We start from the raw sequence: 14,745 nt of genomic DNA on the forward strand, positions 1-14,745 counted from the left end.
TGCGCTCAAGAGCCTGGACATCGTCCAAGGCATGAGCGCACCCCGCGCCCTCCATAGGCAAATCTGGAGCACACCCAGCGCTCAAGCGCCTGGACATCGTCCAAGGCAAGAGCGGACCCTGCGCCGTTGTAGTACAATTCTGAGCGCGCCATGTGCCCATGCCTACTTTGGCAGGATTCTATTTTTGCGGAACCGCGAGTTTTGCATCATAAGTTTGGGTTTTTGCAAAACCAAACATACGAGAGACAGCACAAAAGTCAGAGAAAACCCAATATTGAAAGCTATCAAGATTGAAAGATAACCTTTACAGAGAGACAACCCTATAAAAAGATATGAGTGATTTAGTAAAGTGAGAAACTGAAAGAAGAGATTGTAATCTTCCTTTCCACTTTATAAAAGGACTAGCTCTTGTGAAAGTAAGCATCATTGGCCGAACCACGGCATATTTTTGTGTTGTGGTATGCGTTTAACTCTACTTTACATTATTATATATTGTTAATAGTTGTAAACAGAAATAACGATATCTTTTTCTCTCCCTCCCTTGTGTTATTTCTAGTCCTTTTTAAGCATATACATATCAGTTCATTAACAATTCCATTTCTACCAGTGGAAATCTTTTTCGTTAGTTTTTTTTATTCTACAGTTAAAATTTTGTGTAGACACAGTAACAGAACTTGAACGATTCTGAATCGGAATACAAGTCTTTGCAAGATTATATTCATTTGAAAGAGTGTTCCGAGTTACCACGGGTTGAAGTGAATGTTTGATATAATATATACTGACTGTGAGAGTGAGACTGTCATCAAAATGAAAAATGAAGAATTAAAACGAGGAATACTGAAAACAATCGAATTCTGTTACATAACACAATAGTTGCAGACTGCTTCCCTGAATATGGTGCCCATGAAGAAGTTAAGAGGCAATGAATCTATCCTGTTAAAGACCAATCATATTAACAAATTAATGTACATGGAAAATGGGCAAATTGATCAAGGATCGAGCTAAAAACTTCGTAACTTTCTGGAAACCACCATTCTCTGCATAAATTTACAGTACTCAGCAGATCCCTCATGACAGTCTTTGTGGACACCTGAATAAAATGGCAGAAATACGAAGAACTAGTAAGTTCGAGACAGGCAATAACGGGCTTAACGGCATTTGAGATAATAATCGTTTTTCTCGTTTGAGATTCACTATGTTGTTTCAAAGCCAAAGACATACCTCTGAACAATAAAAGCTAAGAGTCCTCATCATCAGAACTGGAATGATCCATTCGACGGTCCACGATTGCTGGGAAGAGACGCTGATGCAGATCTGGAGAAGGTGGCACCGATGGACTCTCCTTATTTCTTGGTATTCTTGTTGCCTTCACTGTCGATTCTTTCACTTCTTTGCATGTCTTGTCTAACATTATCAAAAAAATTCTGACAATCACAAACAAGCGCAAGCCCTCATCCTTCTTTGCATTCCCATGGAAGTAATCAGCTGTGCTTCTTACCAGGGACATTATTCTTTTCTCTTCCTCCAGTAGCCATTTGACGTCGACCTCAGCATTCTGTACAAAACTTTGTAGGATTCGATGGAACCCACTATCTTCCTCTAAACTTTTCATTTCTGAGTTCAAGAATTCCCTGCTCTTACCTAGTGCATTTCCAAGTTTGGCCACCATGCCTGACAAGCCATCTGCGTCCTGCATTGATGCCTTCTTCACGTTCTCAAGCTCACCACCCAAACTTGAAACCACCTGAAGACCAAGGCTGCTATAATGTTTTTCTGTTTCATGAAGATAATCCTCAAAAAGATCATCTGATTTAACACTTGAGAGGCTCTGGCTTTCTCTAGCTGCCCGGGCTGCTCGTATCCCTTCAGAACGGATAATCTCTAAGACAACCAAATTCAAAAGAGTGGTCTTTCCATCTATTCCTTTCACATCTGCCAGTTTCAGGAGTGTGTCAAGCTTGAAAGCCTGAGCGCCACCGCGGAATGTATCATCATTCATGCGGTTGCCAATTTTGAGAACAGCTTCCAATAGTTTTAGGAACAGCCGACTGTTTCTGAGTTCCTTGCAAGCTACCTGCAATGCAAACAAAGTAGGATACAGTAAATACATTAATTAGGATCTGAAATAAGATAACTGCGATTAGAGGTTGCTTTTCCCATTATCAGTAGAAATATATATCTGCACTGTCTGAGCAATAAAATGCAGTAAACCAAATTTTAGCAATTTCAGTAAATCTTAAATTTATCGAAGATATATTTCTAAAAATGCCATAACATCCCTTTTCCTTTACCATTTGATCATTAAGAGCTGCTGCTTCAAATATTTTAAGTTATAGGGAATCACTTTTGGACTAAAACTGTTGATCGAATTCTTCCTGGGAAACAGAAAAGAGGGCATCCACTTCAGAAGAAAGAACCGACTGATTTTATGGTTGCAATGTGGCACAAAGCTCAAAGATGGATCCCCCTAATAGGGGAACATCTGCTGCTTTTCATCATTAGTGCATGCAGATCTTATGTTTTATCATTTGTGCAACTTGGAGCAAAGATTCATCAAAAACTAAACACTTAACAAGGACAGCAAAGTTTTTTAGTAGAAGTACAAAGAATTTACTTTATAAACAGTCGGACATGTGCACTCCCTAGGTATTTTGCCAAGAGGTTAGCTTCATCATTGGTCTATACTCTATATGACTATACCAGAGATAACTTACAACTTCAGTCCACCAGGCAAGTCTGAAAGATCTATTCAATTTAGCATTGTTCCAGACCGTCAGAAAGTATGAGATGCACTCCCGCTAAAAGGTTCACAAGTACGACATCTCTCCATGCTAGGGACCACCAAAACATGTAAATACAACCAATCTTACTGTTCGACTATTTAAGGTAAATTGCATTTAGAGACTATATATCAAGGAGAGGAGTTTTATGAGAGGGATAAGTGTGGAACGAATATTCGAAATAAGGAACAAGACAGAATAGATAAGCTAATTCACAAGGAACAATCTTTCCTTGTAGGGTGAAAGGGTGACAGCTGCTTGACCAATAACATACTCCTCACTTTACAACTATCATCAGCCACTACTCGCTACTCTGGAAGTATATAGCGTATTTTATACACCTTTAGAGACACACTCTACAAAGGTCTAAACGTCAACACAATGAGGATTCAAAGAATGGGAAGGACTCGGACAAACCACCTGATAGGCTCTCATAGTATGTCTAGTTAGCTACGCATTGCCCAATTATTTTCATAGATGGAACCATTCTATCAGTAGGAAGTTCAAAAGTTCATAATTAAAAAGGGTGCTGACAATGTTAAAAAAAAAAATCATTGGCATCCCCTTTTTGTTCTAATCTTTTAGATCAACAGAAGTTTGATGAAGTACCAATGGTAAATATTGCAACACTTGGTAAGTGAATTAATTTAGAGAACCTAGTCCTCACCTCTAAAGTTGCTAAGGATTCCTTCACACTCGAGACCTCCTCCTGGTAAGAACTCATGAAGCACAATGAATCCAGTGTCTAAAAGCAAAAGGAATATCAACTAGAATTTTTAAGAATCTCTCTGCCGGCCCTAATTGGGAAAGCTCGCCACTATACAATCTAAGCTTCAATTCTTCTTCTGCTGTTGGTGCCATCTTCAACAATGTTTGGCAAAGCTCCACGGGAAGCTCATTTCCTGCTTAGGTGAACGCAACATGTTAAATGAGGATCTACCGCAGTAAAACAAAATACAACTATACCAAAAATGAGCAAACACTAGAAAGAAGTAATCAGATACATAAGTTCGTAACATAGTTATTTGGATCATGTAATCACACGCAATTAGAATCATTACACTTTGGTTTTCAGAGTATCTAAATAATAATAGATTTCCTTATTTAAGTTCTACCGCTGAATATTTTGTATCATTTTGGCATCCATCACTCAAGAAAGTGCAAATAGTTTGAATTGGGAATTTGTAGGTGGATTAACTAAAAAGTGCACTGAGATGAGTCGTGGAGCAAATACACTGTTACAGTATCAATTAACATGATATGAATTATACACAACCTAACAGAAATGCAAACTCAAAAAGGTATGTATAATCAGAATATATGAAGATTGAAAAGCAGATTGAGGAGAAACCGATCACAAACTCAAAAGAGACTATAAATTTAAAAAAATGGTTTATTCTATAATTTCGTAGAGCTACAATTTAAGTTTAAAACCCTTATTGGAAAGGTTAGAGAGGATACACAGTGTTCATTGAATGACAAAAGTGTTACCTATCTCAATCAAATATGTGTGCAGTCACCAGTAACCCCCACACGAGCAATTCCCGTCTTTGAAATGATGAAAACGACTAGCATCCCTAACAACAATTTCCCGTCTGCTAATCATCGCTATGAACTTAATCACATTGTGACAATCGCTGCAGATTCGATGGCTCTGCACTATTTGCAATGACGTCGAAGCTGATGTACTAATGAGCCCAAAAGCAATGGCCAATCCATTCTTCCTGTTTTTCCACGTCAGGAAGCAAGGACTTATTGGTGGGAAGATAACCGTGTTTTGCAATCTCCAGCATCATTTTGTCTAATTTTTGGTAAATCTCATCTGTTTGAGCATGGGATTTATCTCCAGAATGAAAACAATGAGCCTGTTTCTTAACATCAATCCAACTACAAGGTCTGTACAACTACAGCAGCTTCCTCCAATCTTCCGGAGCTGTTATATATATTCATAAGCACAACATAGTTGCTAAGCTTCTCAGGTTCCATGCCATAGAGCCTCTCAGCTGCGAATTTCCCCAGCTCTAAATTCTTGTGCACTCTACAAGCATTCAGCAAAGCAGCCCACATGTTTTTCGTAGGTCTAAATGGAGCTTCTCTTATCAATGCCACAGCTTCATCTAAGAGCCCTTCTCTGCTCAATAACTCAAACATACAGGCATAATGCATTGCTCGAGGCTTCACTTTGTATTCCCTACTCATAGACTCAAAAATCTCCCACCCTCTATCAGATAAGCCTGAATGAGCGCAAGCAGATAAAACAGTAAGAAAAGTGACATGGTTGGGAGCCATTCCTTCGCAAACCATTTGCTCAAACACCAAAACAGCCTCAATCCCTCTACTGTGGTGACTATAACCCGCAATCATAGCATTCCAAGATGCCAAATTCTTACACGGCATCCTATCAAAAACATGACGAGCATCTTTTATCTTACCCCATTTTCCATAGAAATCCACAAGAGCTGTATTAGATTCCAAATCAGACCCAAATCCATTACGTACTAGACCTGCATGAGCTTGCTTAACACGCTCGACTGAAGCCAACCTCGTACATAGGCTAAAAATTGTCGAATAAGTAACGGGATCCATCTTTACACCCAAATCCTGCATCTCACAATGCAAATTTAGTGCTTTCTCAATATATCCATTATGCAAATATCCTGATATAAGTGTATTCCATCCAACTAAAGCCTTTTCCGGCATCTCATCAAAAGCTAATTGAGCACCACACTTACCATACATATTAATCAGCCCACACGACACAAACACATCTTCATTTATACCCATCTTCAATGCATTAGAATGCAATTGCCTCCCTACATTACCACGCCCCAAACCCGCACAAGCCTTAATCATCGTATTAAACATACGAGTACCCGCATCACCACACTCTCTCCACAAAATAAAAAACAAATCAAAAGGAACCTCGTAATCACCACAATCAACTAACCCACCAGTAATAATATTCCAAGAAACAACATTCCTAACAGGCATTTCATCAAACAACCTTTTCCCATCCATCATCATACCACATTTCACATGCATTAACAAAACTCTATTATGCATATACTGATCTGGTTCAAACCCAGTTTTAATCATATAACTATACAATCTTTTAACACCTCTAATAGATTTCAACTCAATACAAGCATTAAGTATTGTTACTGATACTCTAATAGTAACTCTAATAGTAACGTTTTTTTTGTGTTACTCTTTTCTAACATGAGTAACGGTTTTATAAAATTAGTAACGCTTTTTTGTGTTACTTTTTCTGACATTAGTAACGGTTTTATAAAATTAGTAACGCTTTTTTGTGTTACTGATTTATAAAATTTGTAACAGTTAATTTTCTTTTGGTAACAGTTTTGTTGCTTCGTAAGTGTTACTCATTGCAAAGCTTAGTTACGGTTTTCCACCGTTATAAAACTATTTCATATGTAAAAAAAATAATTTTCCCCAAAACCACCCTTTTTGGGAGACTACTGAACCTGCATAAAGATTCCTCCACTTATTGGGTATTCTACAATCGTCCATAACATAAACAAGAAATCTTACAAACACATCCAATCACATAATCTTTTATTAAAATAACATCACCAAAACGTCTTTCATAAATAGGACTTGCCAAGAATGAAATACACATTGTTTTCCAAATCAATGGGACTTGTCCTTAAACTCAAGCTCTCACATCATTTGTATAGAACTAGCACCTTCAGTAGTTACAAACATCAGGGGATGACTTTGAGATGGTATCATCAGAAAAGTCCCTTTCATCCTGTACACCAATAGAAATAAATAAAAAGGAGTCAGGCAGTAGAAAACAAATATGTATAGATATATACTTATATCCTATTCTTAAGTAGTAGCTCCTTATACTCAAACTACGAAATTCAGAAAAGAGAGTATGGCAGCAGACTAGTAGCAATAGAAGCATAGTATAGACATGAAAGTTTATCTAACGCCTCAAAACCCTATAACCTTGTCAAACACTTTGACGAAAGACATAAAAATTTCGATAGAGTCTCATCTGTATTTTCAACATTTCATATACATAAATCCTGTCATAACCTAAAAATCAAATAATATATTGATTCGTAGAACCAGCTACTCAAATATATATTGATTCGTAGAACTAGCTACTTAACCATCTCGACCAATGCCAGTTAAGTCAAATAACTAATCCTTGAATCAAAAGGACACTATAAATTATTTACCAAAACTAAAATGAAAACAACATATACATCACTTCTACTTATATCAGTGTTATACACCTCTATTAGTTCCAACCATAGATACCACACTTCGAATATATATACACCATACCTTCACACTACTCACATGTAAGAACCCATCTTCCAAAACAAAACTCATGAATTTTCCAACATTTGCATACAATTGTCACATTTGAAACAAAAGAAAACCACATAAAACCTTAGCTTTCATTAACTGCTAGGTCTCTTGTTGTTGCTCTCCATCTACGTTCCAACATGGAACGCTAAAGCTAGTTCCTCACTCGGAGACATTTTAGTTCCTTATTCCCCTAACAAAATAACTAAAGTAACAACTAACATATACGCAATTATACAAAATAGCGCTACATTTAACTTTACTTTTACCTTTAACCGAGCTAGTTTCACATATGATTTTTGTGCCTTAATAGAAACTGCAGGTGTTTTTCCTAAACGGGTATCCCATTTGGCAAACGTACCATCCACAGAACATGACGCAAAAACATCACCTTCGGTAGGGCTCCACTGCATGAAAGAATTTAAACAACTTTTAAAATGGAATAGACTTCAAATTGAGGGCTTACTGCATTAAAACACCCACACAAAAAAACGAAAAAGTTTTGTTAATCAAGTTAGAGTATACCTGGAGATCCTCAACACTTCCAACAAGCCCAACAAAAGAGTAGATTATACTTTCCATGTTCCACTAGACAGGCTCCCACAAATGAATAACCTTCTTGCAATCCCCTTAAGACATGAAAAAATAAGAAAGAAAATAGTAGCAGTGTTAGTTTTGAGTAGATTGTTTTGCAGCACCATATTTCAAAGGGTTAGTTAAACTTACCCCCCCATTACTAGTTGCAATTAGTGTTACCCCCTCGTTTTCAAAAATATTAGTGATACCCCCCCAATTGCAAGATCCAATGGTTACGAGATGAATTTTTTTTTTCAGATGAAAAAATCTGACCGTTAGATCACTCAAATGGGGGGTATCACTAATATTTTTGAAAATGGGGGGGTAACACTAATTGCAACTAGTAATGGGGGGAGGGGGGAGGGGTAAGTCTAACTAACCCTATTTCAAATACATCACCAAACAGAGATATATCACTTCAAATATACAACGAGCTAGTGTGTGATAATTTGCCAGCTAGTGTATACTTGCTCAAAAAGGTACATTTAGGCTCTTTGCCATGGGTTTCAATTATGCCACTTCCTATGATTAAATTATATAATTTCCACACTACAAATTAAAATTAAAAAGCAAATTAGAGTACTTGTTATTAGTGCATAAATTTAAATAGATTTCATCAGAACAACCTATGCTTGGTTAGCTTGTCTTGTAGAGAATGTCGTAGTGCACCTATCAAACACCACAAATAGTTGTGAGAAACACAAAGTTGGGCAAAGGAAGCATAATATCTAAATATGTGTCCCACCCCGTGTTTCCTTAAACAAGAACCAATGCACCCTAAATTACATCTTAATACCTTACTAAGTGATAACGTACCATGTGTAACAGAGCATGTTTTGAGAATACTTCCTTGCATGATGATAGGGGTTTAGTAGAACTCACAATTAAGCATGGTGCATACAAAAGAAAAGCAAGAAAATTATGAGTGTGCAGAGGCATGTAAAGAGACTTGGAAGTACCAAACATCATTTCATACCATGTAATAAAATAACATGGAAAAAGAACCGAAGTACTAAACATTAATTATTCATAACAATTCTCCTAATGCTCCCTTACCAAGCTTCTCAAGAACCCCTTTGTCACTGATTTGTGCCTACCAATTCCAGCCCGGCATTCACCTTTCTCCTTCACTTCAGAAATTAGTGACAACTCACTTCAATTGATAATAGTACCAAATCAATAGCACACACCTGTTTACACACCAACAGAGACACATGGCCAGAGTCATCAAGAACTAAAACTTGGGAATATTTACAAACCTAAATCAGTCGATTCTTGCCATCAAATTGTTATTCCGCCTTTTTTTGGTTGTGGAATGACCCATCCACCTTCCAAGGAATGGGGATATCCCATTTGTACTCTCCTGAAAACAATAATGAAAACAAGCATAGATTCGTCAATATCATATGATAGTCTTTGTCTCTAGCAAATTGAATAAAATCGGGGACCCCCTGCCTGTACACACTCCCAAGTCTGTTGTCATCCAATTTCCAAACCTTCATAAAAATACGGAGTCAAAAGCAATTCTAAAAAAGTGTAAGCTAGGCATCTTACCGGAATTTAGTTAGTATCCAATAAAGAGTTCGCGTGAAGCCAATTAAATATTTTCACCTACATATGTACATGGTCTTTACATCAAACAAATTAACTGTAAATATATAAGATTTCAGCTAAATCACTACAGTTAACATGCATACACATCTAGTCTTCATTCCCGAAAGCTATTTTTTCTTACTCGCCACACCTGTATGAGACTGGAACAAATACATGTATACCCGATATGGTTGCACTGTGAGGATTGAGGTCAGACTAGCAGTGTAGCTTGAGTTGATTATCAGTACCACAAAAATCCATATGAGAAATACAAAGTGACCGAGGGTGGTCATCGCGGTGCTCTCATCTGCATGTTAAACAAGCAATCCGATTTAATAAGATTGTAAAAGAACCACTTTCCATTCTCCTTGGTATACAAACCTGATAAGATCTCTCCTATTACTTATTGTGCGAAAAGATTAAAGTGGAGAAGCTAAACCTGCAATAAGAGCACAAGACATCAGACAACATTATCTTTAAGTTTCGAAGATCACGGTATGCAAGTCACACGTAATAAGGTGAAATATTAATTAGTGAGTAAATAAGAAGCAAATAACAGAGTTCACAATCTAGTTATGGTAAGACTTTTTCATCTGTTACAAAAATGAAGCACAAATATTAGGAAATCTAATTGTTATACAATTCGTAACACTTTGAAACTTTGACCAATTATATTATTATAACTTAACTTTTACCGATAAAGAATAAAATAGCCCAACTCAAGAGAACTTGTAAACCAAGCTAGTATTATGAACTAGGTTAATATTAGCAGTTACGATTATAGTCTAAAAATTCATTAGAAAATTATTACAAGTTATTCTCTTGGAGGCCCCTTGAACTCACTATTTTGTCTACATTCCAGGATCCACGCAACTGCTCCCATAAAAAGGAAAAATGCACCAGTGACGTACCACAACTGTGGTGTAAATGGCCAAAGAAAAGACCAGCCATCCGAATTCAACCTTTTAAACAAAACTACTACAAGAAGTCCATAATCATTATAAGACTGAGTAAGTTCCACAATCCGTGTATGGTTTGTGACTATAGCAATGTCTCCTAATACAACGTCAAATGTCTATAATAATCAAGAAACAGAGAACTATTAGAAGCAACATATAGTCACATTGCAAGTCTAAAATGAATTTTCTAACTTGAAACTCACAATCAAATTTACAAGCTCATTATTGTTTGGGTTTTGATGACCATCTCCATAGGGTACAAATTTAAAAGGAACAACATGTGGTAAAAGATAGCTGGAAAGAAGTCCAATACTGCTTCCCGGGGAATGCTGCAGCACAATGTTCTCAAATTCTCACTAATAGACCAGGTCACCATGGTTATGAATAAATATGGTTGCTACTTACTTGTCCCTTGCACATCCACTCTACATGGTAGCTAAACATGGGATAAAAACTGAATCCATAGGGTGCTACTTGGTCGTTGTTGCTTGCTTCAAGACCACACCAGCTAACCCACACATTCATTCTATCAAACACATTAAGAGCAAGACAAGCGGCTATTTATAGAACAACCAACCAATGACAGTGAATCATCACAAAGAAACAACACAGAGAACCTAAATCGCCAAGTATCCAGCCCTCTCAAATTTAATTGACACGAATTCTAGTGAAACTTTCTCAAAAGAGTAGTAGTGTGACGACAAACGTACATAGATTAAATACCAAAAATTTCGTATTGAATATTAGAAATTCTATTTAATTACTTCATATACTTAATAAAAAGAAACAAAATTTGAATTTTGGAGAAGGAAAGATAGATCTTCCAGTAACTGAAAACTCTATCTTGTAAGTTGGTAGTTGAAGTGACTTCCATTGTTCGACATGAATGAACTCTATTACTATTTCTAACTAGTAACGACAACTCTGCGCATACATCTAGTAACGACAACTCTGCACATACATTTGTATTTTGTTTTCTTTAGAAAAGTTGTAACACGTAACAATCTAAGTCATCCCGCCCATCCGAGTATACTAAGTACCATTTTCTCTTTATCTCAACCAACAGTTACCAGATGAGAATGAAGAGAATTAAAAAAATGGAAGCAACACGATCTTATAAAGCATGAAACAGAAGCAACATAATTCGAAATTGGCCATAAGTAAACGCAGCAGTGAGAGAAGAACACAAGATATCAAATCAAAATCAAAATTTTCCATTGTATATCGAAATAAATGTCATACCTTTGGTTATAACTGAAGCAACTAACACCAAAATTACTTGCAGTTGTGGATTAAATACCTAGGGCAGTGTGAAAAAAAAGCATAAAAGTAGAAATTAGATGATAAAAATTAACAAACCATATAAGAAGAAGGCAAAGGAAAAGAAAAGTATTAGATGTCGGGGGAGGCAGAAGTGTTTATTTGGTTGAACGAGAGAGAGGCGTTGGAAAAACAATAAGAGGGGATGAAAAATATAAGAGAAAAGAAAAAAAGAGAAAAGAGGAGAGTGCGATTTTTTATTTTTTCCCTCTCGCCCAAAATTAGAATTTTGGGCTTTGATGTTTTTTTAGTTTCTATTATCTTAACCTTAACCTTAATTCTCAAAACAAAACAAAACTTTAGTAACGGTTTCTGTCAAAACAAAACTTTATAAATACATTACAAATTAATTCTCAAATCTGGGAAAATTAAAGTAACACATTATTTGCAATTTTAATGCTAAACAAACGTTAGGAACCTAGTTACGCCTAAAAAGCGTTAGTAACCAAAAAAAGTGTGCGTTACTGATTTCCTGTTTTGGTGTAGTGTATGTATTACTTGATTCACCCGATTTTAGAGATTCAGATGTCCGAGATTAGAGGTACTTTTGAGAGGAGTCGGATTCTAACTCAGAACCGCCACAAAATTTCGTTATTTCGTGAACTCAGAAACCTGGTCTCTATAACATGAGCATGAAGAGTGGGTCTCGTCACAACAATCAGAATATACACCAAATTTCAAGCCTTCTCATAAAACACCAACACCATCGAAATACGCTACTCCAAACCCACCTGCAGAGAAGTCTTCTTTGAAACCACCTTTGACACCAAAACAAACCACACCAGAAGAACTCTTCTAAAAAATCACTGTTACCACCTAAAACAACCACACCACGGAATAACTCTTCTAAAAAATCACCTTTACCACCTAAAATAATCACACCACGGAATAACTCTTCTAAAAAATCACCTCAAAAGTTAGACATTGGCATCCTGAGGGGGTCGAAACATTATGGTTTGGATATTCCAGAATAATTGCACAAATATATTATTAAAGTGGATGACCCTGTGGGTGATGGGCTGATGGCAATTGCAGGTATAGAGCAATGTGCATTGCATTGGGAAGAAGTCAGGAAGAGTGGTCGTGGATGAGAAATGAGTTGTTACAAGAACTTAATGACAACCTCTCCCTATACTGTACATTGTACACTCACAATGAGGTTAGGTTTGTGAAACCTACAATTTCCCATGAATGTGGATAGGCACCCCTTGGTAAGTGGATGAGCATGCCCTTTGCTGGATATCTATTTGCTTCGAAATTTAATGTCATCCACGTATATTTAGGAAATATGTTTTGCTATCTTATCTTGTCACTGAGAACCCAAGAAAATACTGAGAGAGTAAAGAAAGTGTTAGGTACCGCTTTCGTACATGGATGTCATTTTGTCCATGTTGAACTTGCTGATAATTGTCCGGTTCCAAAACCGATGCGAAGATGGCATAGAGCTCGACACTTAATTGCAGATAGTTGGGATACTGCATTACAAGCAAGACAAGCGCAATTTACGGCATTGAACATGTAGGAACCGTTATGGTTTCATCGAATGATCTACGAACCACGAAACACCCACGGCGGAATAAGGGGTGTCCACGGTTTGGTTAGAAATCATACCTTTATATCGGCTTCTTATCTCTGAGAATCCAAGCTCTACGAATCCGAATCAACCTTTTGATCTTCTGTTGTATTCCTATCCTTAGAATGGATGTTGTGTGGGCAACGATCTACCACCCTCTTCTTTCTCTCTTGGCCTCTCTCACTCAAAAAATTGGAACCGATTTTGGATCTACTTTCCTTGAGCAAAACCTTGAGTGAAAAAAACCAAAGAAAAAAGGTTTCTATTTATAGGCTACAACAGGGACCATGATGAGAAATTAGGGTTGGGCCTCCTGACGGGCTTGGGCTTCCCATGTTCGCCCAAAACACACGACCCAAGTCTATCAACAAATGGCTTATTCCACTAAAGGCCATTATTGCACTACCGCCCTAATCCCAAATTACGTGTTACGTTTATGGGCTCCATATTATATGCTTGTTGATCTCCCCGTGTTTAAGATATCGAATGCTTGTTGATTAAGTCAAGTTACTGACAACTACATTAATCAACTTCTTATGTCCTTGAGTACCACTCAACCTCATTGTCATGTCAGATTAAATCCACCTGCAGGGTTTACATGACAATCCTTATGAGCTCCTCAAGGGGACATTATCAACCCGACTTCCTGCGGGTCACAGATTCCTTCTATAATCAACAGCACACCTTACATACAATGTTATTACCCAATCCATTGAGTTTGTTGATTCACAAATGAATCTCACTCATTGATGATTTAAAGCAATGTACAATGCACGTAAGTGTCCGTTATTATATCCGGATTAAGAGGACAAACATCCATAATAACAGAGGTGTTTGTTCTCTTATATAGTCAATATAAAGAGAAACAACCTCACTTGGTCATGTTCAATACACACAAAGTGTACAAGTGTAATCCTATAGTCAAGATAGACTAATACCAAATTATACTACAACCATACCAATGGTTTGTCCAAATCCATCTAGGTTGTGAACGTTTACTTATACTTCTTGTTCAGAGTTTCAAGTCCTGTTGACAGGCTTGCCATAATTGATAGCATCGCTTGATTTGGGTCTTCACGAATTTGGTTACCAAATTGCTTCGGCACACCCTCCACTCTAGCTACATCCTCGTTGTTGGTACTCCATTATTGAGTGTCTTCAGCTAAATTCTCGAGAAAGTTGTAGGCTTCCTCTCCATCCAATGATGTAAACTTACATTGACGCATTGATTGTATCATCTGCTTGTTCATAGTAAAAAGTCTTCGAAAGAAAAAATGAGCCAATGTGCTCTTACCATAACCATGATGTGGACATGAGACTAGCAAATTATTAAATTTCTCCTAACTTTGATGATATTCTTCAATCACCTTCCCTTTGAAATTGTCGATGGTTGCTACATGGCATCTATCTTCTGGGGTGGGTAGAACTTGTTCATAAACTTTGTTCTCAACTTCTCCCAGTTGTTGATTGAATTTTTTGACTGTGTAGTTAACCATTCAGATGTTTTACTTTCGAGTGGGAGTGGAAAAAGAATTAACTTGATACTCTCATCCCTGATATTCTGGTTCTTGAAAGTTCTGATAACTGATAGAAATTTGTT

At 37.0% G+C, this 14,745-nt stretch overlaps 2 pseudogenes across 2 annotated transcripts; both read right to left on the minus strand.

Moving 5' to 3' along the window:
• Window positions 1–700: 700 nt before the first annotated feature.
• LOC147480588 (formin-like protein 5 pseudogene) lies at window positions 701–3,799 on the minus strand (annotated as a pseudogene). Its single transcript, XR_015205441.1, has 4 exons — window positions 3,742–3,799; window positions 3,448–3,682; window positions 1,222–2,074; window positions 701–1,090 (listed from the first exon to the last, which is right to left on the minus strand). The product of XR_015205441.1 is annotated as a formin-like protein 5 pseudogene (transcript).
• LOC147480589 (pentatricopeptide repeat-containing protein At5g50390, chloroplastic pseudogene) lies at window positions 3,546–7,706 on the minus strand (annotated as a pseudogene). Its single transcript, XR_015205442.1, has 4 exons — window positions 7,650–7,706; window positions 7,347–7,531; window positions 4,272–5,961; window positions 3,546–3,682 (listed from the first exon to the last, which is right to left on the minus strand). The product of XR_015205442.1 is annotated as a pentatricopeptide repeat-containing protein At5g50390, chloroplastic pseudogene (transcript).
• Window positions 7,707–14,745: the final 7,039 nt, after the last annotated feature.

The sequence above is a fragment of the Coptis chinensis genome, chromosome 8 (genome assembly GCF_015680905.1).
Source record: "Coptis chinensis isolate HL-2020 chromosome 8, ASM1568090v1, whole genome shotgun sequence".
Taxonomy (NCBI): domain Eukaryota; kingdom Viridiplantae; phylum Streptophyta; class Magnoliopsida; order Ranunculales; family Ranunculaceae; genus Coptis; species Coptis chinensis.